Genomic DNA, 26,360 nt, shown 5'->3' on the forward strand with positions numbered 1-26,360 from the left:
GTTAAAACCACCTTATAAGCTTCTAGAAGGAGAAGATTCAAAACTATTTTTTAATATTCCTGAAATTCAAGAACCATCACACTTGTAAAGTCAAGCAACCTGCATTGGTCAGTGCAAGTGCTTACTTATGTAACTTGCAACCATTTCAGATGGACTATAATGTAGGGTGCACTAGGGCTAAAAACACTACTTTTGAGCTTATTGAACAAGAACTCAAACTTTTTTGGAGAGGTGATCCTTAGGGATTTGCATAGGGATAATGACAAAGTGTTCATGGATGTCAATTGATATTATTTTGAGGTATTTTGAGTGGATGTGACAAAATTACCTATAACAATAAGGAATTTTCTTTCTTATTTTTCCTATTATTTCTGTTTCTTCTAGGTTTTATTCTTTGATGGTGTTTCCATTTGATCCTTATCTCTATCATGATCTCAAAATCATGATAAAAGAGCTATAATATGAAATCAAAAATCCAAACAATGTCTTAAAATATCATGTTGATATTACAAGTAATTTCATGATAAAGGGTCAACACAAACAATGCTTATATATACTAATATTTCCTCTTGGCATGAAAATGTAATTTATTTTCTCGTGCTTTAACAATAGGCCTAGGTGAATCTTCTTATAGAAAAATAGTATGAACATCGCCATTATCTAGATGATTTCCATGCAATCATGGAGGTCGTGAAGTTAAATATATGGCATCTAGAATCATGCTAGTGTCATTATTGGTAGTTAATAGAGTTTTCATCCTCATTACATGATCGATGTCATGAATTCTTTAAACAAAAATTTCAACCACAAATATATCTAAATCTATGGATCCTTCCTCCAAATTGGCATCATTTAGATTGTTGTTCGAAGTTGTATATATTATATCATTCTTTTTTGCTTCATAATAATGAGATGATAACCTCAACTCACAGTTAGCTTAAACCAACCTTTGACCCATTGAACATTCAATATGTTTCTCTTCACCTTGTGGATTAAGTCATATGTGATATAACACCTATTTGTAAAAGAATTCTTCACAATGCATGAAAGAAACATCAACATTTATTTATGTAGATGTGTGATATAATTTCTTGTCATTTCCACCATTCTATAGGATTTATATTATTTTGTTATTTGATTAGGTGAACATTATTAAAAATTAAAAGGCCCCTGATTTAGAAGCTCAATTCTCCTCAAACTTGATCAGGATTGACCTCATCATGGATCAAATTATCTAATTCCATAATATAAGAATTATAATCATTTGGATATATGTGAGGTTTTCTTATCAACCACCCATAAGCATTGGTCAAGCCAACCAAGATGTACAAAACTATTTTTGCATAAGGACATATGATAATAAATGGAGGGAAACTTTGCATTATTCCACCTTTTAACCAGATATTTATAGGTATGATCATACAATGTTTGATTACTCATCTGAACAAAATCTTTGTTTTGGAATAGTATGTTGGCATCCTTCTCATATACCTCCCCAATTTATAGTGAAATTGAATTTATAAATTGGATCATATTATAAATGGTCTTCATTAACTATGAAAAATACCTAACCTTTGAAGAAAACTAACCATCAATACTAGTTCCTCCACCTTTTCAAATTCTTCTCTATCAAATTTGGATCCATACCTCGATTTTCAACCCAATCATCAATCATTCACCACCATACTATCTCTTTTTGTTTTACATTCAAAATGTGCATTAAGGTGAGGTAATATATAACATTTCTATCCTTTCCAATTTTAACTAGTTCAACTTACATTGATAATGGAAATGGTGTGGGAAACACTACAATTGGTAATAATTTTTTCCATCCTATTCCCTTTATTTTTCAAGGAACCAATCCATTTAAAATTAGGGTCTTGCGACTTAATAATATTATCCATCGATAGGTTTAATGTTTGAATCAAACACTCAAACTAAAATATTTTAGGATATACATTATCTTTTGTTTTTCATGCTTCATTACAATTAGAAACATTATTAGTATTCACATGAATTACAATGAAATTATTTCTTGAATGGTTTTCCTTGAGGATTGTACATTACTAATACTAATCATGTAACAATTTGAGTAGTCATGGGTTTCAAGGAAGATTACAACACTAGTAGACACATAGAGAAAATTATCAGCAACCAACCTTTATTTTTTTTATAAAAGTTAGATACAATGGATATCTCATATTTAACCGAATCATCTATAAGTTTTCCTAGAGCCTTGTGGAGTATAGTTTTTACTTGTTAAATGCCATGGAATTAGATTTGTTATAGTTGGAAATCTTGAATGATTTACAAGCATTATTGATGGAATTAAACATATCACAACAATAGGGTGAGTGAGTAAGAATGAAAAGTATGAAACATGCATAGAAGAACTTGAACACTTTTGCATCCATGCCATCCCTATAATTCTATTAAATAAAATATATTATTATTCTAGGCCATGTACCTAAGAATGAGGATATGTAACATGGGAGGATTGGGATTGACCATCAAATTTTCTTTATGGATCATTTATTTGAACTTTTTATTTATTTTCATTTACTTTATACTTCACACTTTTCCTTAGTGTATGTTTTTCAATCTTCCTTCAATATTTTATTATAGGTTTTGGCCCCTACATGCTTTCTTTCATTACTAAAAAATGAACCATATATATCCTTCCTCTATTTTTTTTACGGAATTTATACCTACGAATAAGTAGATCTTCCCTAAGTGGGTAGTTATGCTTAGAACAACAGGAGTAAAGAGGTTTAACCTTTCCTACAATAGATAGATAAGATGAAGGAACCTACTTGTTATATTTCACTTCCTTTGATCTCATTTGAATTTCTCTCGTTGTTACCGCTCAAACTAAATTAGCTCAATTGGTACCTTCCAACATAAACAAAAGACAACAACGATCAAAGCATATTACCTATATACTATAAAAAAATGTAATATACAATATTTGAACATATATTCATCATAGATATAGACAAGAATATGGGAAAAGGAACAAAAAAATTTATTGATTGATAGAAGGAGAAGCTACAGCCAATGCGGTTTGATCCTGTGTCACTCATCCAGCTTAGTCCAAACCCTGATCACACCAATAGCACATCAATCCAACATCATAACATTACTTGACAATGATCTCAAGTCTCAAACCAACAATATATCATTACAATATCCAAATTTCAACCCCCTAATCACTATGATGAGTGGTCAATTTATAGGGAAATGCAAGTGGTTTTGTCATAAATAGGGTATTGAATGGTTTTCCATAATTGGAGTTAGTTTCCATGGAGAAAAGGATGAAAGGATAGAGGGTTGAATGATCCATATCCTATCCAAAAACGGGCTTATAGGATGAGATAAGAGTTGGGCATCCTTCTAGAATGCTATAGAATCAAGGAATATTCCCATAATTCTATGCCAATTTCCCTCATTCTTGCCGAGAAAAAGTATAAGTGGGCCTAAGTGCACTACAATGCAAGTCTGAATGGGCCTACCTACTCTACAGTGTAGTTGCCCCTAACCAAGGCTGCACCGGTGTCCCAAGGAGGCCTTTTAGTAGGGTTTAAAGCTAGGAAACTTTCATGGATGAATTCATTTAATTTGATGACTTGTCTAGGCCATGTAGAAACTGAAGTAGGGTTGGATGAGCCCTAATTTTACTGATCTGGTCGTCGAGAGTGACGTGCCCAAATATACCTATAACAGCTTCCCCCTAAAGCATGGAGTCGAAAATGATAATGTTGAGTGATATGCTTTATGATGTTATGAGGAGGATCTGAAGCGGACAGTGACCTACATCAATTACAATACATAATATCATGATATCTTTGAATTTTTCATGAATTGCAAAGGGAAGGCATATCCATAGTCAGCATATAAAATTTTCATTACATTTACATAAATCAGATAGTCTTGTACAGATATAGATTGTGATAGGATGACCATCTATGTAAAGCCATCATAGAGATGATTTACTACTCTCCTGAAATCGCAGCCTGGATGGATGAAACTAGATATGGGGTCTTCTATCTCATCCAATCGTTCACTCAAGTACGAGTTTGACCATGTAAAAATGTGATCTGAGGTCAAACATGGGAAGACACCATTTGATTACCAGCCAATGATGTAAGCAATTAAAAGACGTGAGAGAAATCATAGATAATGATAATGATTCTCAAGGTACTACAATACATTCTGCATGGTGTTAATAGATGTTTTGATGTCACTAACCATACAAAATCTTTCGGTCAAAGGCCTGTGATGTCAACCTGTAGCATAAAGCGAGAAGCTTGTCATTGATGTATGCAAGCCTCAAGGTACTGGAAGGGTGTTTCTAAGTCAACTTCCTGGATAGTGTGATGATGTCAACAAGAAGCGACTCATTGCAGGAGGGCCTTGATGTATCCCCCATCAACGACAAGAAACGAGTGTAATGATTTTGAAGACATAATGTGACTGATGACACAATGTTCATGAATGGCGGTCATGAAAATGAAGGTTTATGAGTATTGCAAAGGATGAAGTTTACTAAGTGAGTTCTCTTGAACATGTCAGTGACACTTAATGAATTGGAAACAATGACCCAAGACCAAAGTGATGGATGGTGTGATAGAACATAGGTATGATAACCATCAAGAAAACAACCTAACCGAAATAGTCATAGAGCTAAGGTGAAAGTTTCATGTTCAAGATTGACTTTCTACCATAAAGTGATTTATCCCTTTTCCCATTTTCCCTAGTCATTGCTCGTTGGTACCTCTTTATTTTTTTAAACAAGATTGAGGAGGATAACATATGCTTGTAGTATAATTCGACTGTTCGGGTGAATCCATCACTATGTGATGTTTTAACGAGTCTAGTGAAGGTGAAACTTGGTCTTTTCATGATGGACAAGTATGTCACTATTTGATGCTTTAACGAGTTTGACGACAATGAGAACTCGGTCCTTTTCATGTTTAGAGAGTTTGAAAAGGGACAAAAGGAAAACTCCACAAGTTTTTTTTTTGTAAATTTGTCTCTCCAGTCTGAAAAAAGAATAAAATAATACAAGAGAAAACCTATTGACCATGTTCGATCAGTGTATTCCTTTTTCATAAGTAATCTATCTCAGTCCTAAAAAGGATTAAACTTATATTGAGTAGATGTCATTTCCAATCCATTTACGAGCTGAAAAGAACAAGCACCCAATAATCTTTTCATGTTTCGAGAGTCTGAAAAGAGCTTAAAGAGGACTCCACTTAGAGGAATGAGTGGTGTCTAGGATAACAACTAATTCTACTAATGTTGGAACTTCTCAAAGCATGTTGATTTATGTGAAGAGGTTGGCTAATAAGATCACTCATTGCAATTGTTCCTCAAAAAAGGTAAAACAACCAAGTGAAAGCGTATGATCGGCCAAGCATATAGTGACAATGGATGTAGAAAAAAGAAAGGCTCATCTGACAGAAGAGGCTAATAGAATTGAAATCATGAGGGTTACAATGGATATGGGTTCATTTTTACACAAGCTTGAATCATAGGGAACTATGATTGGATTCAGTTTCATGTTTACACAAGCTTGAAATGAAAAACTATGCTTGGATTCAGTTTCATTTTTACCCAAGCTTGAACCATGAAAAAACTATGCTTTAGATTGGTTTACATGCCCACAACATGATGACTTGATTATAGGTGCATGCCCCCCAAGGTTCATTACATTCACCTAAGGAGACTACTCTTGGCTATTAGGTGGATGGAATGAAGGTTCATTTACGAGATCAAGTGAAAGACTCAACTGGGACTTTATGCCATCTAATCAAAGACTCATTTCATTTTTTAATGAGGTTGACATAGTAAAAGAGCTATCCTCATATTCCTTGTTTAATTTTTTAACGAGCTTGACACAAGACAAGGAGCTATGCTCATGGGACCTACTTCATTTTTTTTAATGAGGTTGACACAGTAAAAGAACTATCCTCATATTCCTTATTTCATTTTTTAATGAGCTTGACAAAAGACAAGGAACCATACTCATGATTCCTTGATCACGACCCATAAGAGGTCATGACTTCCAACAGGTTCTCATCAGATGGGAGGACAATGCTCTAGAAGGGATAGATAGCAAGGAATCCATTAGAGAGATCTAGTTCTAATGCCCCCAATAAATAATGCACAACATCACTGAATTGATCATTAGTTGATGTAGGCATGGAACGAGTTGCCACATAATTGACCCGTGGGGTGGAATGTACCATTGGCACAAAAGGACCATTTAGGGAAGATGGTTGATTGGAAGCCATATTTGGATCGGGAAATGAAATATGTTCAATGGTGACAATTTTTCCTTCATGTGGGAGACACATCACTTGAAAGAGTGTTGAAACAATATCTCCCATCTCATAAACATAGTCACACCTAAGAAGTAAATTGTAATCTAAAGGGCCTAGGACTACCATCACATTGAGATGAACAATTTTTTCTCCCAAAGTAATAAGCAACTGAGGAAGGATCCCTAATGGTTGATTGGTTCCTCTATTAAAAACGAATAGATTCTAGGTAAGAGGCACAAGTGGTAGTGAATCGAGTGCCTACCAAGTAGTAGAGGAAAGGATACTCCAACAGATGAACCTTCATCTATAATAGTGTCCGATACAATGATACTATAAACCTGTACTATGATCTGGAAAGGCACATAAGAAGGAAGATGAAATCTTGCCAGTCGATTCCAATCAAAGGAAGTGACCAAACTACTTGGAGGGGGTATTGTAAGAATGGGAGAATTACCCCCTTGAGTTACGAGAACAGGAGGATTTTCCTCTTGTCTTGATGGAACAGGAGGGTTGCCTCCAAGCTCATTAGAATCTATAGAAATGAAAAGAACCTGAGTGGTATCATACTCACTCTTTACGGGAAAGGTATGATTAACCGAAGGTGAAATTGGGTCAACTATTTCCTCGACCTATGATTGGTCAGGTATAGACTTATGGGTTCACATTCAGAGAGTGGGTTCGACCGATGGTTGATTTGGGTTAGTCACTTCATCAACTAGTGAAGGATTAAGGGAGAGTCTCCTGTAACCAGATGGAAGTCACTGTGGAGAAGCAGGATGGTTATCCAACACTTTTTGGGCTTCATCCAGATAGGGAAAAAAGGTGTATGGGGTGATTCCCTTCACATAACCTATAGGGAAACTTAACTTTATGCTTCTTTCCATGAACTTTACTACCACTAGTTGATGGTGTGTCACCAGCATGATCTCCAGAATTGATGACACAGGATGATGTGAACACGAAGACCATTCTTCTAGGATCTGAGGAATACCAGAACAATTTTGAAGAAGATGGTCTCCTATACAAAGTTTGCAAGGATATCGAAGTTTGTGAGGCTTATTGGATGGTTTCTCATCAGAAGTTGCATTCGAAGCAATGGTTGCCTGGTTGCCCCCTACTGAATTTTCTTCTTCCTCTTCTTCTTCCCCTTATTCTTCTTCTTATCCACCTGGTTACTAATGTCAATACTTTCACCAAGCGAAGAGGAAGAAGGGGAGGAAGATACAACTGACGAAGAAGGTAAAGGGTCAACCTTAGGATCAACTGGAGGTTGATTTTGTCCAATTGTAGGAATATTCAGTTGCGGGGCCAAGGAGGTTGAGAAAAACCATACTGGCAAGCCGATGGCAAGTCCCGAAAGGGACAATGTAGCCATATAAGGAGCACTAAAATTTTCGAAAGGAGGAAAAGGACTAGGATTCCCATCAAAAGGAATTCCTTGATCGGTGGACTTCAGAGTTTTTTCCATATGTCTCAACCTAAGATCAACTAAGGAGTGATGTGGAGAATGTTATCCATGGTCAATTAATTTTATTTTAATTAAAATAAGATAACCAAAACAAAAGAGGAATAATCTAGGCAAAAGGATTACCAAGTAACCAAGGACTTAACATGCGTGTAGGAAATCTCCCCGTATGTTGTTTCCGGTGTATCACAGTATACAAGGCAACTAACTTGGTTACCTATGGATGGATAGCAACCTGATGTAGTCCTCCCAAATATACCCAAATGTACGTGGAGGCCCAATCCATGTTAGCGTTGTCTAATGCAAAACTACACAGTGAGTGCATTCCTTTATACTTTTCGTACTATAACACCCACCTATATACCCGAAAGTACGTGGACGAGCTACGATATACTTACGTATGTGGAATGAGGTATCACACTCAAAATGTATTATAGACCATTAGCGACAACTGCTATGTTTAACGATGTCGGAACACGTCTTGATCCTATACCTCTAAATGTTATGCGTTAAGTTACAATGCTCCATTATGTTAATTGAGATAAATTTTAGTTGATCTTGTTTAAAAGTTTGCCTTTCAGGTTCACCGCGTGACATTTTTGAAACTCCTAGAATGCAACTATGATGAGAAACATTCTTTTCATTTGGTTTAAAAAATTAAAACCATAACTAAAAGGGATAGAGAAATCAAAATATTTAAACAAAGAGCATAGAGCACATCTAATGCTACTTTCCCTATACGATTCCTACAAGAACACACAAAATTCTAAATGCATTTTGCATGTTTTTCTTTTCATTCCTTTAAATTTTAGATGAACATAAAGAAACTAAATGCACAAATGATCAATCAATGCTTTTCTCAAGAAACGAAGACTTTACGACAGTTTCTTTTCAAAGAAATGAAGACTTTACGACAATTCCATTTCAGAAAAGCCTAATCAATGTAAGCTAACTTTAACAATGAATTCATAATGATAAAGAAATCTCTTAAGAAACACTAAACAATCAAGGTCAAATCAGGGCTAGGAGAAGAAATGAAAATTGATTTCAGAGCCATAGGAAACATTGATCTTTCAACAAACAACATCATAAGCAAATTTGGAAAAAAACAAGCAAAAGATGGGTTTTTTAGCTTGACACATATGAGCGTAGCCCTAAGTGGGAGACAATGTATTGTAGAGCATTGTCTCTAAACTAAGGCTGCTCTGAAGTGCACTGTGTCATGACCAACACTGTGCTGGTGCCAAAGAGCACAATCGGGAGACATTTAAACAAACCTTTTTGACCAAAAAATCTTCAAAATGACTAAAAATATATCAATGAAGTCAAGTAAAGTTTACTGGGACCTAATATGATAAGGATAAACTACTAGCAATGACGGTCGCTCCCCGATATGGTTGCCAATTTGTGATACAGAATTTATACCTACAGATAAGTACATCTTCCCTAAGTGGGTAGTTACACTTAGAACAACAGAAGTAAAGAGGTTTAACCTTTTTCCTACAATATATAGATAAGATGAAGGAACCTACTTGTGATGTTTCACTTCCTTTGATCTCCTATGAATTCCTACCATTGCTTCCGCTCAAAATGAATTCACTCAATTGGTACCTGCCAACATAAACAGAAGACGATAATGATCAAAGCATATGATCTATGTACTGTAAACAAGTGGAATCGACAAAATTTGAACATATCTTCATCATAGATATAGACAATAATATGGGAAAAGGAACAAACAACTTTATTGATTAATAGAAGGAGAAGTTACATCTAATGCGGTTCAATCCCGTGTCACTCATCCAGCTTATTCCAAACCCTCATCACACCAATAAAACATCAATCCAGTAGCACAACATTACTTGACAGTGATCTCAAGTCTCAAACCAACAGTATTTCACTACAATATCCAAATTCCATCCCCCTGATCACTATTATGAGTGGACAATTTATAAGGAAATGCAAGTGGTTTTTTCATAAATAGGGTATTAAATGGTTTTCCATAATTGGAGTTAGCTTCCATGGAGAAAGGGATGAGAGGGTAGAGGGTTCACTGATCCATAGCCTATCCAAAAATGAGATCATAGGATGAGATAAGAGTTGGGCATCCTTCTAGAATGCTCTAGAATAAAGGAATATTCCCAAAATCCTATGCCAATTTCGCTCATTCTCACCCAGCGCAAGTATAAGTGGGTCTAAGTGCATTATAGTGTAGGTCTAAATGGGCCTACCTACTATGCAACACAACTTCCCCTGACCAAGGCTGCGTTGGTGTCCCAAGGAGGAATTTTAGCAAGGTTTCAAGCTACGAAACTTTCATGGATTAAAGAATTCAATTTGGTGACTTGTCTAGGGCATGTAGCAACTGAATTAGGGTTTGACGAGCCTTAATTGTACTGATCTGATCGCTGAGAGCGATGTGCCCAAATAAACCTGTAACACTAATGGGTATATAAATTTGTATAATTTTGGTACAATGGGTGCGAGTAAATTTAGTGATATGGCCCCTTCTATCCCTATAAAGCCTTGCCACATTGTCCATTTTTTCCTATTTCCTCATTCCATTTTGTTGACTCATTTAAGGATTTTAGATGGCCCTTGTTTTTTAATATATATTACTTGCGTCTATTTCCTTCTTTCTCTTATACAAAATACCCTTTATATTAAATTAATAATATTTGTTTGGGGTAGAAATATGGATGATAATCTAAAATGCTTAGAGGAGAAAAACATAAATCAGTTGTTGAACACACAATCCTTTAAGGTTTTGTGTCATTGTAATTAACTTGAAAACAGTAGGAGAAATATGAATGGAAAATAATAGCCATTTGGAAAATTTCAAACTGGAATAGTTCCCTAATACTTTATATATGCATAATATTTGAATCCTTAAAGGATACCATGCTCTTAGGCATGATAGTGGTATAATTGTATGAACCATATTCCTTAAAAATGATAAAAAAAAGCCAATAATTTTTGTCTTCTTTGATGGAGAAACCTAATTTTATAATTAATACAATGTACAAGACACGATTTGATGATCCTAAGACTATGTATCCTTAGTATTTAAATAGGAGACAAAGGGTACAATTATAATAAAATGGGACCATGCAAGGTTCGAGCGTACATAAAAATATGAACATATAAATGTAATCACTTAATATATATGTATTAATAAGAATTTTTAGGTTACGATGGGGCTTAGATAGGGCTTAAAATTCCCCTTCACGTCAAAAAGTGTTGTCCTCAACAACATATTATATGTGGGTGTTTTTGCATGAACAACATATCTTTCCATGTAACTTCTTCCATTGGTAGATTCTCCCATTTGATGAGGTACTCAATAGTTTCTCAATTTCTCAACTTCCAAATTCTAATTTCGAAGATTTTGTTTAGTTCTAATACAAATTTTCCTTCTTGATTAATCTTTGGTAAAATAATATGGAATAGGATCTTGTCATTGATTACCTTCCCCAAGAAATAAACATGGAATATTGGATGTGCATGTGAAGATGGAGGTAACTCCAATTTCTATTCCATACTTTAAATCCTTTGCAACACTTTATAAGGACCATAATACCTCAATACTAATTTATTGTTCTTATTTTGTTGCATGAGTGGCATCTATTCATATGGTTGTAATCTCACACATACCCAATCCTCCACCTTAAATTATTTTTCCTCGAAATGTTGATATGCGTATTGTTTCATCCTATTTTGTCCTACAACCAAGTTGTATTTAAACAGATTGAGAAGCTCTTGTTCTTGTCCTATGTGGTCCTATACTGCTTGAGCCTTTATAGCCCATTTTAATGGTGATGTGATGGATGGAGCGTGATATATGTAAAGTTCTAGAAATAGTGACATTTTTTATGAATTAGGGAAGGATTTGTTGTACCACCACTCTTCCAAAGGAAACCATTTGACCCATTGTGTTTTTTTAATCAAATGCAAAGCAATGTACATATCATATTAGATTAGGAATGGCAAGAAGAGTTATGAGCTAATTGATCACCCAAATAAGAAAGTAATTCAATTCAAAATTTTCTAATGAAAATTGGATCTATGTCACTTACAATTTTCTTATGTATCCATGTATCTTTTGTATTATTTCAATGAGTTCTTCTTCCATTGTACTTATCTAAAAGGATGAGAAAGCAAGAAACAATGGACATACGTTATCATTCAGTCTACCACTCTGACAATCTCTCCTTTAGATTTTCATAAATATATAATAAAGTACATTGAAACTTCTTCCCATTTCTAGCTTATTATCGCTAATGGCTAATGTAAACTTGGGTTCCTTGTTGTCTCTCCCTTGTTTTTTTTTTTAATACCACATATTCAACCACAATGATTTTCACATATTATTTAATACCACCCCAAGAAAAATAATTCTTGATCCTATGGTATGTCTTCAAGGACCCTGAATTTCTTCTTACTAGAAAAGTGTGCAATTCCAAAAGGACCTTCTATTTGATTTGAGAACTATTGCATAAGTATAAGAGATCTAAATACCATAAAAAATCATTCTTCCACATGATTTTTTCTACTAAATCAGAATCCTCCTATAGATGTTGGATGATCTTTCATACCTTATCATCTTGTTTCCATTATATCCTTGCTTCATCTATCCAATTAGATTACGGAATGGAAATAGCACAAATTAAACTATATTGTCTTCCTCTTTCATTGAGAGTTCATTTTCCACAATATTAGTTTTTTGTTTTTTGTACATAATTTCAAAAAAATTAACAAAAATATATGTAACTTATTTTTGTTTCTCTTCTAAAGATATCCTTTGTCCCAAGAGGTACTTCAAACTTCCGTGATCTATTTTTACTTGAAAGTGTCTTTATGTTAGGTATGGATGCTATTTCTTAACTCCATTTAGAGCAACCAACACTTATTTTTGATACATGGTTTTGAGTAATTATTTTCTTTAATCTCAGTACTTTCAAAGTTAAGGGGAATTCCTTTATGCATAAAAAATATACCAATTCCATGCCCTGAGGCATCATACTCCACAATGTTGTTTTTTTTAATTCAAATGTTTCAAGATGGGAATTGTACACATAGCATATTTAAGATTTTCAAAATATTCAATTGATTATTTAGTCCAAGGAAATGCTTCCTTCTTCAACAGTTTCCGTTAACTTCAAATGCCTAAAAATAATATTTATAGAGGTACTACTCAACATCCTTCACATTAAAATATTAATTTTCTAAACTAAAATCCATTAAATTAGTTTATTTAGGGGGGACATGCCCTCTTAATTGTTAAATTAATAAAAAAATCATAAGGTGTGGTATTTGTTTGTCATGCATACAAAAAGTCAAGGGGCATGGCCCACCAAAAATGAAAAACTTCCTCAAATGGGGGGCATAAGGGGAGGGGATTTGGATCAAAGTCCATACTACAGAGGCCCTTATAACTACACTCATCCTTTGAAAAGTGGTAAAATCGGATCTAATATCCACTTTCTAGCATCCAAATCATGTTCCAAGTGGACATTTTTGTCCTCCAAAGAGAATTCTACAATATTATTTTTACCAGCAATTATGCAAAGAAAACCAAGCCTCCTTTAAATAGAAAATGTATGTGGTTTAGGTGAGCATAATTAGGTCCTTACCATGCAAAGTTTACCCACCTCCTTGATTTGGACAATTATTCGCAAAATCCACAAATATTAGCAATAAGGTGATTCTTTTGTTACACGTATTGATACCCATCCATGTCATATGTTTTCAATCACCAATGTCTAAGTAGGTCAAACCTTCCAAATGCCCTTATAATTTACTATTTTATAGGTCAAATCAACGTAAAAATTTTCACATTTTATGATATGACATCAATTTATCTTCTCAAAAAGAAAATTCAATGTCCCATCACACACAAACACACATATATATCTCACTATTTATCTATTTAGCTATGTATTTAGGTAACTATAAACACACATAGACAAACATCATACTTTATAAAACTTCTTCACCTTTAATTCTTGAGGAAAGAGTTTTCTACTCTAAAAATCCTAATGAAGAAATGGGTTTCTTTCTTCCACAAATATCATTTCAAGTATCAAAACTTTCTAATAGAATAGTTATAGGTGTGCAATACGCTATAAAAATGCCCCCAAAATTCCCTCCAATACAATCCAAAATGATGTCTACTGCATGTATTAAATTATCAATTATGTGTTTCTCCTACATTCATCATGTGGTATTGACTACTCCAAAACATTACTCAATAGTATTCCTTTTTAACATATACTTGGATACAAACTATCTTACATGGTGCACTTTTCTTCCAAGATGATTTCCTTATACATGGCTTAATGGGTTGAGTACTTCTCTTATAGATAGCTATTTATTTCTCAAAAAATGTCCAAACAATACCTACTAAGTGAACTATATTATGTGATAACTTCATAAGAAAATAAATCAAGAAATATATAACAAATGTCCTTCTAGACAACCTCTGCGTGTTCTCCAATATTTGATTATAATTTAGTTTGTTGCATGCAAATAAATCAGAACTTGTGGACATATCTTAGGAAATCCCTTACAAATTATTAGTCTGTATTTCCTATACCTTCCTAACCTTCTAGGGCTCCTAAGGCTTCATCCATGTGTCATTCAATATGAATTGTGAAAGTTGAACTTACTAGGAATTAGGGATAATTCCCTATCAATTAGGTTAAATTGGATATGTCCCATTACCATACACAACAATGAACCGACGTCTGCATTTTCCATATAGATTGCCTTAATCTATCTCTCCAAAAATGTGCATCGATATATGATAGATATGGATAATAATATTAGGGGTTTCACCTCAAGCTTTAGTTCATCAACTAAGTTTGAAAATCAAACTAGTTTTTCTAAATGCAATATCCATTCTTATTATGATTAGGACATCCTTCATTTTTAGGGGTTGAGAAAATATAGAAAACATTTTAAAAGAAATTTAATCTAATATGAGGATTAACCTTTTCCTCTTACTTGGAACAAGTGTCCTTCTCAAGGAAACTTAAGAATCCTATAATATCATTTTTGACACATTAGAGTGATAATTCTAAAGTGAAATCCATTATACAATTTATCCACCTCATCGTCACATAATAACAAATCCTCTTTTTTTTTGTGTTTATTGATCATTACAAACAATTCCATATTGCATTTTGGGTATTTTCGGGATGTCATTTCTATCGCTACTAGCTTCCTTATGGAGAAAGGTAGTCACGCATCAAATATGCCATTATATAGAAACTCACTTAAGTAATAATTAGTGTATGCATGTTCTGAAAATCTTTGGATAAGGTAACTATAGTTATTATAGAGCTACCTAATTTTTCATTGTTTCACTACCATTCCAACAACACCATCATCATTTCCTTTTCTTGCATATATAAGTATATTAGAGTAGTTTTGGCTATCAAAAGTTACATAATATCATTACATTCCCTCTATGTGGACTTATAATGCAAAAAAAGCTACAAGAAAATAGTTACAATCATAATATTAGCATGATTTTCCTTCCAATTGTCTCACTATATGAATCATGACTTCCGTAGTTTTTTCAAGTTGGTCCTTACACCAAAACCTATGAAAGCTAATTCATGGAACTCACAATACCATTACAATGCTAAACTAGGAAAGGTATTTCATGCCAATTTGGAGTATTTGGATGCCATATATGCAAATCATCCTTTTCAATAATACTAATAGATATTTATTCCACACATTCTAGGCATAAAACATTTTATATGATAACAAAAACATCCTAAAAAATTAGAGCCCCAACCCTTAAAAATTCTTCTTAATATGGAGCATCATTATCCTAAAATAGGTCAAGAGGGATTTCCTCTGTCATGGCTATCAACAACCCCTATTCTTGTGGGATGGCCAACATATTATTATGGATTAATATATCTTCGAGAAAAGCATTGGTGATTTTATCCCACACCATTATCATCGAGGAAGTCAAATATACATTCTTCTATTCATGCTTTATTATCAGTTTCACCCTTCTCATATGTGGGTTTATCATCATATTTTTGTTTTCCATGAAAGTTTAGTATGTAGGATTTTCCTCTTTATTTTCCAAGAAATAAACCCAAATCTAGGATTAAATCCAATTTGTTGTTCGATAAATCATTTGGAATTGTAATGGTTATACTACCTTCAATGTGGCTTGTAATGCTATCATCCTCATACCCAAGGCAAATACATCGCTCATAATAATAGAAATTTCATCATGATTTGGTACATTATTTTCCAAGATGTAATCATGACCTATAACATTGTTTCCAATGGGGCATTCAATATCAAGCAAACATTTCCCACATTATTCAAAAGCAATGTTATCATTGGCATATTCAACATCATGTGTGGGGTTGTCATCATAATATTCATGGTATCCTTTAAGATTTCTTCCAAAGGGATAAGAATCCCATTTTTATACCGAGCTATAATGATTGCATCCATATACTCATGAAATCTATAACAACCCTTTTCCTAGCTTTGGTGAATTCTATCCTCAATCTCTCTATTATCTTCCAAGAGAAAACTAAGGACTTGTTTTTCGACAAGTTTGCAACACCTTTATGTAGGTCAAGAAGACCTCATTCTTCTAGTGCTTCCAATACGTCTTCGTATTTACCATGATATCTCAATCATATTTGTCCACAACAGCTAAGGAAATTTTCAACATGAGCTTTGATAGAAGTTATTTACTTTGTACTACTAGAGTGCTTGAGCTAATATAGATCCCTTTGTCCCAAGGAAAGAATAAGCAATCTCATTATGACATTTTCATGTCTTTCCTTGAATTTTAGAATATGCTTCATGAATGCTAGAATGTATGGTACATTGAAAAAAAAATTCCCTTCAATCTTCCAAAGATCGTTTCCATAATTAGTTGTGTTACTATTTAAGTATCCTGAGATATTTATATCCACCAGAGGGAAAACGTAGGAAATTCTCGAGGATCCATTATTTGTCCATGAAAATTTAAAATTGACAATAATTCAATTTCATACATTTTTAATAATTGAGTCACTAATGTGGGTTTCAAATGCCTTCACAATTGATCCATGGAATCAGTAAAGTGCTCAAAAATAAAATTATCCAAAATTTCTTAAAACTTGTACCACTGTGTATATCCCAATGACCTAAATCCAACGCTACTTGAATATCTCAAAACTGATATTCTATGCTCCTGATATCACGTTCTGATCATTTTCCAAAGCAAGTAAAAAGTTTGGAGATTGGTTGGAGGATTTCTGACTGGGAAGTCTTTATGATGACTGGGAAAGTTGAATGCACATATTGAGCCAATGGAAAGTTGAAAAGTGTCCAAGTGTTATTGGTTCAAATTTGGTTAATTTTTATTTGTTGTTAAGTTGTTGAGTTGGACCAATGGTGGGATGCCATGTGGCCCAATCATGGGCTACCACGTGGCACCCCATGGTCCACTAATATTTTGGGTGAATGTTGAATTGTAACTGACCAAATTCGATCACATGGCCTATGGACTAGCAACACAGAGCCTTACCGCTCCACTATCAAGGTGGTTCTTAAAATATTAGCTCAAAATGCTTATTTAAGTTTTATGCCGATGGTTAATGGGGGACAAGGCCAGGGCTAAGCCATGGCCCCCAGTCACCCCATGACAATGTGACCATAGGTAGGGAAGTGGGGGGATTGGGGCTAGCCCCAACACATGGTTCTGGCACCATTCATTGCAACTCATAGGAATGCAACCATAACCGAAGAGCACAATTGTTGTGAGGGGCTGGAGAAGTGGATGAGCCCTAGATCACATGGCGTACCATAACCCAAGAGCATAACAACATAGAGCGCCAATGGTTAGGGGTGGAGTCTTGGGTACCAGCCCTAGATCACATGGACCGATATAGCAACAATATCATCAATGGGAGCATGAACATTGATGGGTTTAGAAGTATGGGTACTAGCCCTGGTCGCATGAAGCGCATGTAACCAGATGCCAGGAGGGGAGGGCTTGGCGCAAATTTTTGGAAATGAGCATGGAAAATTGGGAACAATCCACGATCTTATTGCAACATGGAACCAACCATCAAAAGGCCCAAGGGCTATGCCGACAATGGTAGATGGTTAGCCCCAGCCCCAGGCGTATGGCTCCATGTGGGCCTAGTTTTCTTCCCAAGGCATTATTAGGCATTTAAACCAAGCGACAAAATGCACCAATTTTAGCATGAATTTCACTGGTGCGAGGTGAAATTGTCATTTGGTGTGCTTGAAAAAGGTAGATTCGTAGGATGGATACCAGTTCAGTCGATTTTGTAGAGTAGTTAGCAGAAGAAACTTTAAGAGAGCATAACTTTTTCAATTTTTGGTCAAATCGAGCCCAAAAAAAGCCAAACTATCAGTTTTTTACTATTTTGAAGACATTGGACACATAATATTTACATTATGAGGAATTTAAATCCATGTAAACACAAGTTTGATAACTTAATGAAAGAGGCCCATCATTGGAAGTTGGACCAGGAGATGTAGCCCAGGAGAGGGGTGAACTACTTTATGATTTTTTTTATGTGCTTATGATATGGTATATTGTCTCTATTATTTATTTTAACTAAGTTTAAAAATAATATTTTTATGTGTTTTTCAAAGTGACCCATTGCCTACAACACATAATAATTTTACTTGCAAATTTTTACTTCACCTTCAAGTTTACATTATAGATCATTTTTCTATCTGAGCTCAAGGTTATTGTGAAGGTTTGATTTTTTTTTGCAAGTGTTTTCTTATGCTTATACATTTGAAGCTTATAATAGGACAGGTAGAACTTGTGGAGCCAAGATCTTAAATTGTTTCAAGGAGAAAAAACACACGTCAAGCTTCAATGGTCATGACACATGAAGAAGGTCTTGAACAGATGTCTGATGATGAAATAACTTTTAGAAACGATTTATATGAGATGTATAAAATGGTAAAGTTTCTTTATGAAGAGACGTATTCAAGATTGTATGGAGAGAGCTCAAAACCTCCAAAAGAAGATGGAGTAAAAGGAGACAAACATTCAAAGTGAATGGAGGAAATAGTGACAAGCCACCACCTTCACCTCCATCATCTTGATCCTCATATTCATCCTCATCCTCTTCCACTTCTTCCACTTCTTCCTTTATTAAAGCTTTACATTATGTTTTAATTGCCTATCTATAATGGAGAGATAAATGTTGAGAAATTAGATAATTGGATTCATCTGATTGAAGTGTTGTGTAGGTGTTATGAAACCAGCTCACAAAAAGATAGAAAAGATAGAACAATGCCTTACAATTCAACCTCTTCGAGGGGGCAACCTCCTTTAAATTACACAAATGAACAATTCTTGGATGATACAAATACAAGACCTCCTTTCTATATCTAGGAGTCTAAGGTGTCATAATATAATCAGAGCCGACATAACAATAATAATGTAAGGGCACAAAAATAACAATAGTGGGCTTCCGTGGGGCACAATAATAACAATATGGGGACTACATGGGTACAACAATATAATAAGGGGGTTGTACTAATAACAATAATGGGTTACACTAGTAGTATAGGGGCCTAACATGCCCCTCTCCTTCAAAAAGTGTTGTCCTCAATGCTTGAGTAGTTCTTGACGCTTCTGTATAAAATTCTTGTCCTCCCATGTGGAATCTTCAGTAGGTAAGTTCTTCCACTTGATGAGATACTCTAAAATTGATCGATTTCGTAGATGTCGTGTTCTTGTTTTGTGACTGCTCTAGGTTCCAATATGATTTTTCCTTCCTCTTCAAGTTCTGGCAATATTGTTTGAATTGGGATCTTCTACAACTTTTGAATGAGTTACCACACTTCTTTGTCCTTCTTCCATTCATTCCTTGATTTTTTTATCCAATCTGGTTGGATAATAGAAATAGCAGAAAACAATGCTTCCACATCCTCATCCTTCCTTGAGAGTGGATCTCCAACAAAAATTTTCTTCCCTTTTCTGTGGATGATGTCAAAGTCATAACCCAACAATAATAAAATTGGAAACTAGGGAAAAGCTTCATGTGGATCATATTATTCATAGCTGATAATATTTTTATTAGATTCCCCTAGTCGAGAGGTGTAGGATTGATATAAAGATCATCTGATTCCGATAAGTATTCATGGAGATATGAATTTATTTTGAATATGGAATTATTATCAAGCCGACCTACAACTCATGTAGGCTCAGAAGCTCAATAGTCGCATCTATTCAAACACCAACATTGTGTATAAATATAGGAGTTTTCCTCATTTTGACTTACTCATCTCATCACATCTCTCTCTCTCTCTACTGCGCAGAAAAGAGTCTCTTCTCTACTGCGCAGAAAAGGGTCTCTCCCTCACACATGTGAAGCCAGAAGCTGCCGAAATTGAAGCTGCAAATGCAGAAGTAAAGTTTGACTTGCATGGACTAGAAGATATCCTCATATGAACTATGCTATAGGTTCATCTGAACCTCCTTTGAAAGCCACAACTTTTGGCAGTGGAATCAAGTCAATCCGACGGACGGTTTGCAAGATATCGACTGCCCTAGTTTGAAGCCAGAAGTTGTTGAAACTGAAGCTGCAACTGCAGAAGTAAAGTTTGACCTACATGGACTAGAATATCTCCTCATTTAAACTACATTGTAGGTTCATCTGAACCTCCTCTAGAAGCCACAACTTTTGGTGGTGGAATCAAGCCGTTCCGATGGTCGGTTTGTGAGATATCGTCTACCCTATTTTGATGATGAAGTTGCTGATGCTGATGCTGCTAATCTACGGTTTTGTACTATTTCTCTCTACTGAATTATTGAAGATAAAAGAAGATTTGATCAAAGGGTTTCCCCACACATTGTGGGGTTTGTCCCTGGCTAGCCGCCACATCTTGTGTCTCTTGTCTTAGCTTGTTTTCTGTCGATCATTTAATGTTCTATCTGCACTTTACTTTATGTAGATGTGATTGCTAATCTGTGGAATATAATAAGAAAAAGAATTAATATGTTATAAGCATAGAACATACCATAACTTAACATGGTACCAAAGTTGAGGTGAAGACAAAGCCTGAGCAAGAGCAAGAGCAATCACCGAAGAGAAGATTGGCAAGGCTATCCTAAAACAACAATGGGGTCCTCATCACTCTTTCCTGCTGAAGACAAGCTTCATCAGAAAGCTGATTATCACAGATGGAAGATGTCTATCAATATAACCCTTGAGGATCAAGGAGTGTTGGATCATTTGAGAGGCAATATTATTAAGCCTCCATCAAATGCATCCATTGCTGCCTCGAACAAATGGAAGAACGGAGAAGTCAAAACAAAAAAGATCATCTGGGACTCTATCGACAAGCACTCGGTGGCCTACATCTCTGAACTGGACACCTCCAAGGAAATCTACGATAGATTGGTGAGTTTATTTAAAGTTAATGATGCAAATCAGGTTTTGTTTCTTAGAAATAAGCTGAGGGAAATTGATAAGGGTAGAGATGAGAGTATGTAAGCATACTTCTTAAGAATCACCGAGATCAAGAATGATCTCCTATCTATTGGGGAGACTATTACTGATAGAGAAATGGCACTCACAACTCTTGGAGGATTACCATCTGAATGGTACGTGTTCAGGATTACTCTTTTGAATAATAATGTAATTCCTGCTTTCGAGGAATTAATGGCTAGATGCATTCAAGAAGAAACAAGGGTAGAAGAGCAAGAAATGCCCTTGTCTAAAAGTCCTCCTGCTATCTTTTCTTCTCATGCTAAGAAAATAAATAATTCCAGGACTAAATCTAAAGGAAGGCTAGACCTAAGGGTGGAAGGAAACGATGATGTTACATTTGCAATAAAGTGGGTCACTATGCAAGGGGATTCCCTGATAGAAAGGACTCTCACCATGACAATGATCAAAATTCCTCTCATGGTAATCAAAGGGATGGAAAATTCAATAGCAAAGGTAAAAGGAATGCTGGAAATCAAGGAAGAGGACAACCATTCAAGAAGGCTAGAAATTCCAAGATGTATTAAATGCACCTGACTTCAAAAATAACCTGGTGTCCATCTCGGCAATGAAAGACAAAGGCTACAAGGTAACCTTCAGTGATGGCAAAGTACATATATGGAAAAATAATGTTAAAGATGCCTTTACTCTTGGGTTTTGTGTTGATTTATTATATCAGGTCAATGGAAGTCCGCTAGGTGTCATATATTATGACACATCTCTTCAGTCCGAACTTTGGCATCGGAGGTTTTCCCCCTTCATTATAAATCTCTACTCGGTGTAAGACAAATGGTGACAGGGATGCCTGAATTCCATGTAGAGAAAGAAGGTGTATGTCCAGGATGTGTCGAAGGAAAGCTCAAAAGGGGACATTCCCCTCAAGTCAAAGAAAGACCTCTGATATATTATAGTTGGTTCACTCAGGCATATCTGAGGCTGGCATTTAGAGGGAGACTACTACACCACATACTCCTGAGCAGAATGGTGCGGTAGAAAGGAAGAACCATACGATTGTGGAAGTTGTTCAAAGACTTCCAAAGTTTCTATGGGCTGAAACTATAAACACCGCCGTATATGTATAAAATTGATGCCCTCATCAAGCATTGGGTTCCAAGACTCCTGAAGAAATGTTCACCAATAAGAAACCTGATGTTTCTCATTTTTTGGAAGCCCTCTATATTTTCATGTGTCGAAAGAGAAAAGAAACAAATTGGGTGCATCTCAAAAGAAAGGAATTTTTGTGGGCTATGGTGAAAATACCAAAGGCTATAGAATCTATGTAGCTGGTCAAAGGGAAGTCATAATTAGTCATGATGTCACCTTTGACGAAGATATGGTTCTCAGCAAGGTGAACAATCTTCTAACTTTGACGAGCTCTCAAGAAGCTGACACCAGGGAACCAAAAGAAAAGGATGATGAATCAATGCTTGATGTAGAAGAACCCATGGATCCGATTGATCCTCCTCCACATGAGCCTTCCTCTTCTAGGAAGAGGCCTTCATGGCTTAGGGGGATACTTGATGATGCTGAAGGACATGCTGCACCCCGAGGAACCTTTCGTGAAAGTAAGAAACCTAATCGGTATCAGGGATACCTGACCATCATGAGCACAATCATACAAAATGAGCCTTCATCATTCTCAGATGTCGTCAAGCATCAAGCATGGAAGGATGCTATGATCAAATACTATGAGTCTTTTATGAAGAATGATGTCTAGGAAGTAGTTCACAGACCCCAGGACAAGACAGTTGTTACTTCCAAATGGCTTTACAAGATAAAGCATGAAGCAGATGGAAGTATGGAAAAGTATAAGGCTCATTTTGTTGCTCGTGGTTTCTCCCAGAAGGAAGGCATAGACTATGATATTTGCACCTGTTTCCAGATATACAACCATCTGCTTGATCATAGCCCTTGTGGCTTCACAATGATGGAACTTGCATTATATGGATGTCAAGACTGCATTCTTGCATGATTCGATCAAAGAAGAGGTCTAGGTGGAGCAACCTGAAGGATTTGAAATTTATGAGTGAAAATCTCATGTATGCAGGTTGAAGAAGGCTCTCTATGGGCTGAAGCAAGCACCCGAGCATGGTATGAGAGGATTGATAGCTACTTGATGAAGCTGGGATTCACTAGGAGTGAAGCTGATCCTAACCTTCACCTTAAGGTTGAAGATGACAAGCCTCTCATACTGGTGTTTTATGTGGATGGCCTCTTTCTAACAGGTGCATACCCTCTCATTCACAAATGTAAGAGGGAGTTGGCTTCTGAATTTGAAATGAAGAACCAAGGACTTGAAGTGTGGCAGAAGCCAAGGGAAATTCTCCTATCTCAAGGAAAATATGTGGTGAAGATTCTAAAAATGTTTGGTATGGTGGAATGCAAGCCTATGACTACCTCAAGGATCTTAACTTTCAGAAGTTACATGGTAGTGATGTCAGACCAGATTTGGAAAATGCCTCTGAGTTTCAAAAACTCATTCACGTTGATGTTCTTGGTGAACCTCCATCTGAACATATGTTTTGTAGTTAGCATTGTGAGCTCATATTTGGTTGAGCCTCACTAGATTGGTGCCAGGAATCTTCTGAGATGTCTTCAAGACAGAATCTCTCATGGATTGAGATACATTGCCAGAAATATGAAACTGCATGATTATTCGAATGATGATTAGGCAGGTAGTGTTGAGGATCACTGGAGCACTTTTAGTGCTGTTTCTCTTTGGATTCTACTTCGATATAATGGATGAGCAGGAAGCAAAAGTTGGTTTCCATAAGCACCACTGAGACCAGATACATATCTATGAGTATGATCTCATATGAAGCTATTTGGTTGGGGAAGCTCTTCAGTGAGCTATTTGAACACATACCACCGTGATTCTCTGTAACAACTAGAGGTGGGATTCGATTATTGAGGAATCTTGTTTTCGTCGATTGCTCCAACAGATATACATCATCTAGTATATGGTAAGTCAATGAGCAATGAGGCTCCATCGCATTAAGATGATGTATAGGTCAATACACCTTGTCAAAGCCCCAAGGAGAGATCTAATCTATGATTTTCCCAAACGACCTGTAGTCATCAAGAAACCCTTGTAGAAGGGTCCTACATGTTAAATACATTGAGCTCTAAGAGCTCTAAGGGCTTGCAGTTCTTACTGGAGCAACATACGACCATAGGGTGACTCACCCTCCCTTGGTGGTGCACACTGGAATAAGATGATTCGCTCTCCTATGTAGCAGAATGATTAGTTCTCCTGTGAGTCCTAGATTTATGTGTTCTCCATGGCAACTATAGCAGGATTGATGTGTTCTCCTGAGAGGCCTAGATTGATGTGTTCTCCATGGCGACTGTAGCAGGATTGATGTGCTCTCCTGTGAGGCTTGGATTGATCTATTCTCCATGGTGATTATAGCAGGATTGATTTGTTCTCTTGTGAGGCCTGGAATGATGTGTTCTCCTGTGAGGCCTAGAGTGATGTGTTCTCCATGGCGATTGTAGCAGGATTGATGTGTTCTCCTGTGAAGCTTGGATTGACGTGTTTTCCATGGAGGTCTAGATTGATGTGTTCTCCATGGCGATTGTAGCAGGATTGATGTGTTCTCCTGTGAGGACAAGATTGATTAGTTCTCCTGTCGAGGAATCCTACCCATGTAGTCTGGGACTCATGGGAAGTACCTCTCATCTTATCAATGAGCAGGAAAATGAAGTTAGGGACCATAGTAGTACCAATGGATGCATTGTTGTATCTACCATACTCCCTACGCTAGGATGACCTCCATTTATCTAGGATCAATGATACTGGTCTGGGACCAGTGGTACATACTCTAAGACTGACTTTGTGTCAGTGCATTACTGGTCTGGGACCAGTGAGAGTGGTACATACTATGATGCTGACTTCGGGTTGGTTGAGACTGGTCTGGGACTAGTGGTACACTCTCTGAGACTACAATACTAGTCTAGGACCAGTGGTAGGAGTGGTACTTACTATGAAGCTAACTTCAGGTCGGTTGAGAATGGTCTGGGACCAGTGGTACGCACTCTGGGACTGACTTTGAGTCAGTGGAGGATGATACTAGTCTGGGACCAGTGGAGTTGTACTAACAATGACGCTGACTTCAGGTTGGTCGAGACTGGTCTGGGACCAGTGGTACATACTCTGAGACTGACTTTGAGTCAGTATGATACATCCTTGATCATTTCTTCTTCTTCATAATTTGGACAAAAGCAGAGCAAAACAGAACAATGCAAGAGCAGAGCTTAATAGAGCAGAACAATACAGATCAGTATAGGGCAGAACGAGACAAAGTAGAATAGGCAGAATAGAGCAGAGTAGGGCAAGGGTCAGGCTATACAGGGCAATGCATTTGATGGATGAATAGTAGCAACCGATAGATAGATTGCAAATGAAGATCTCCCTAGTTGAGAGGGAGTGTTAAAATTGGAAACTAGGGAAAAACTTCATGTGGGTCATCCTATTCATGGCTGATAATATTTTTATTAGATTTCCCTCGTCAAGAGGTGTAGGATTGATATAAAGATGATCTGATTCTGATAACTATTCATGGAGATATGAATCTATTTTGATTATGGAATTATTATCAAGCCGACCTACAACTCATGTAGGCTCAGAAGCCCAACAATCGCATCTATTCAAACACCAACGTTGTGTATAAATATAGGAGGAATTTTCCCCATTTGGACTCACTCATCTCATCACATCTCTCTCTCTCTACTGCGCATAAAAGAGTCTCTTCTCTACTGCGCAGAAAAGGGTCTCTCCCTCACACATGTGAAGCCGGAAGCTACCGAAACTAAAGTTGCAACTGCAGAAGTAAAGTTTGACCTATGTGGACTAGAATATATCCTCATCTGAACTACATTGTAGGTTGATCTGAACCTCCTCTGAAAGCCGCAACTTTTGGTGGTGGAATCAAGTCAATCTGATGGACAATTTGCAAGATATCGACTGCCCTAGTTTGAAGCCAGAAGCTGCTGAAAATGAAGTTGCAACTATAGAAGTAAAGTTTGACATGCGTGGACTAGAAGATCTCC

The 26,360-nt window shown here is 36.2% G+C and overlaps 1 protein-coding gene across 1 annotated transcript in view; it reads left to right on the plus strand.

Moving 5' to 3' along the window:
* Positions 1-26,360, plus strand: part of LOC149180742 (immune-associated nucleotide-binding protein 9-like) — a 309,969-nt gene that overhangs the window by 66,005 nt on the left and 217,604 nt on the right. The window lies entirely within an intron of this gene.

The sequence above is a fragment of the Pinus tabuliformis genome, chromosome 3_2, assembly GCF_031772625.1.
Source record: "Pinus tabuliformis cultivar Carrire ecotype Pingquan chromosome 3_2, CPIR1, whole genome shotgun sequence".
NCBI lineage: Eukaryota > Viridiplantae > Streptophyta > Pinopsida > Pinales > Pinaceae > Pinus > Pinus tabuliformis.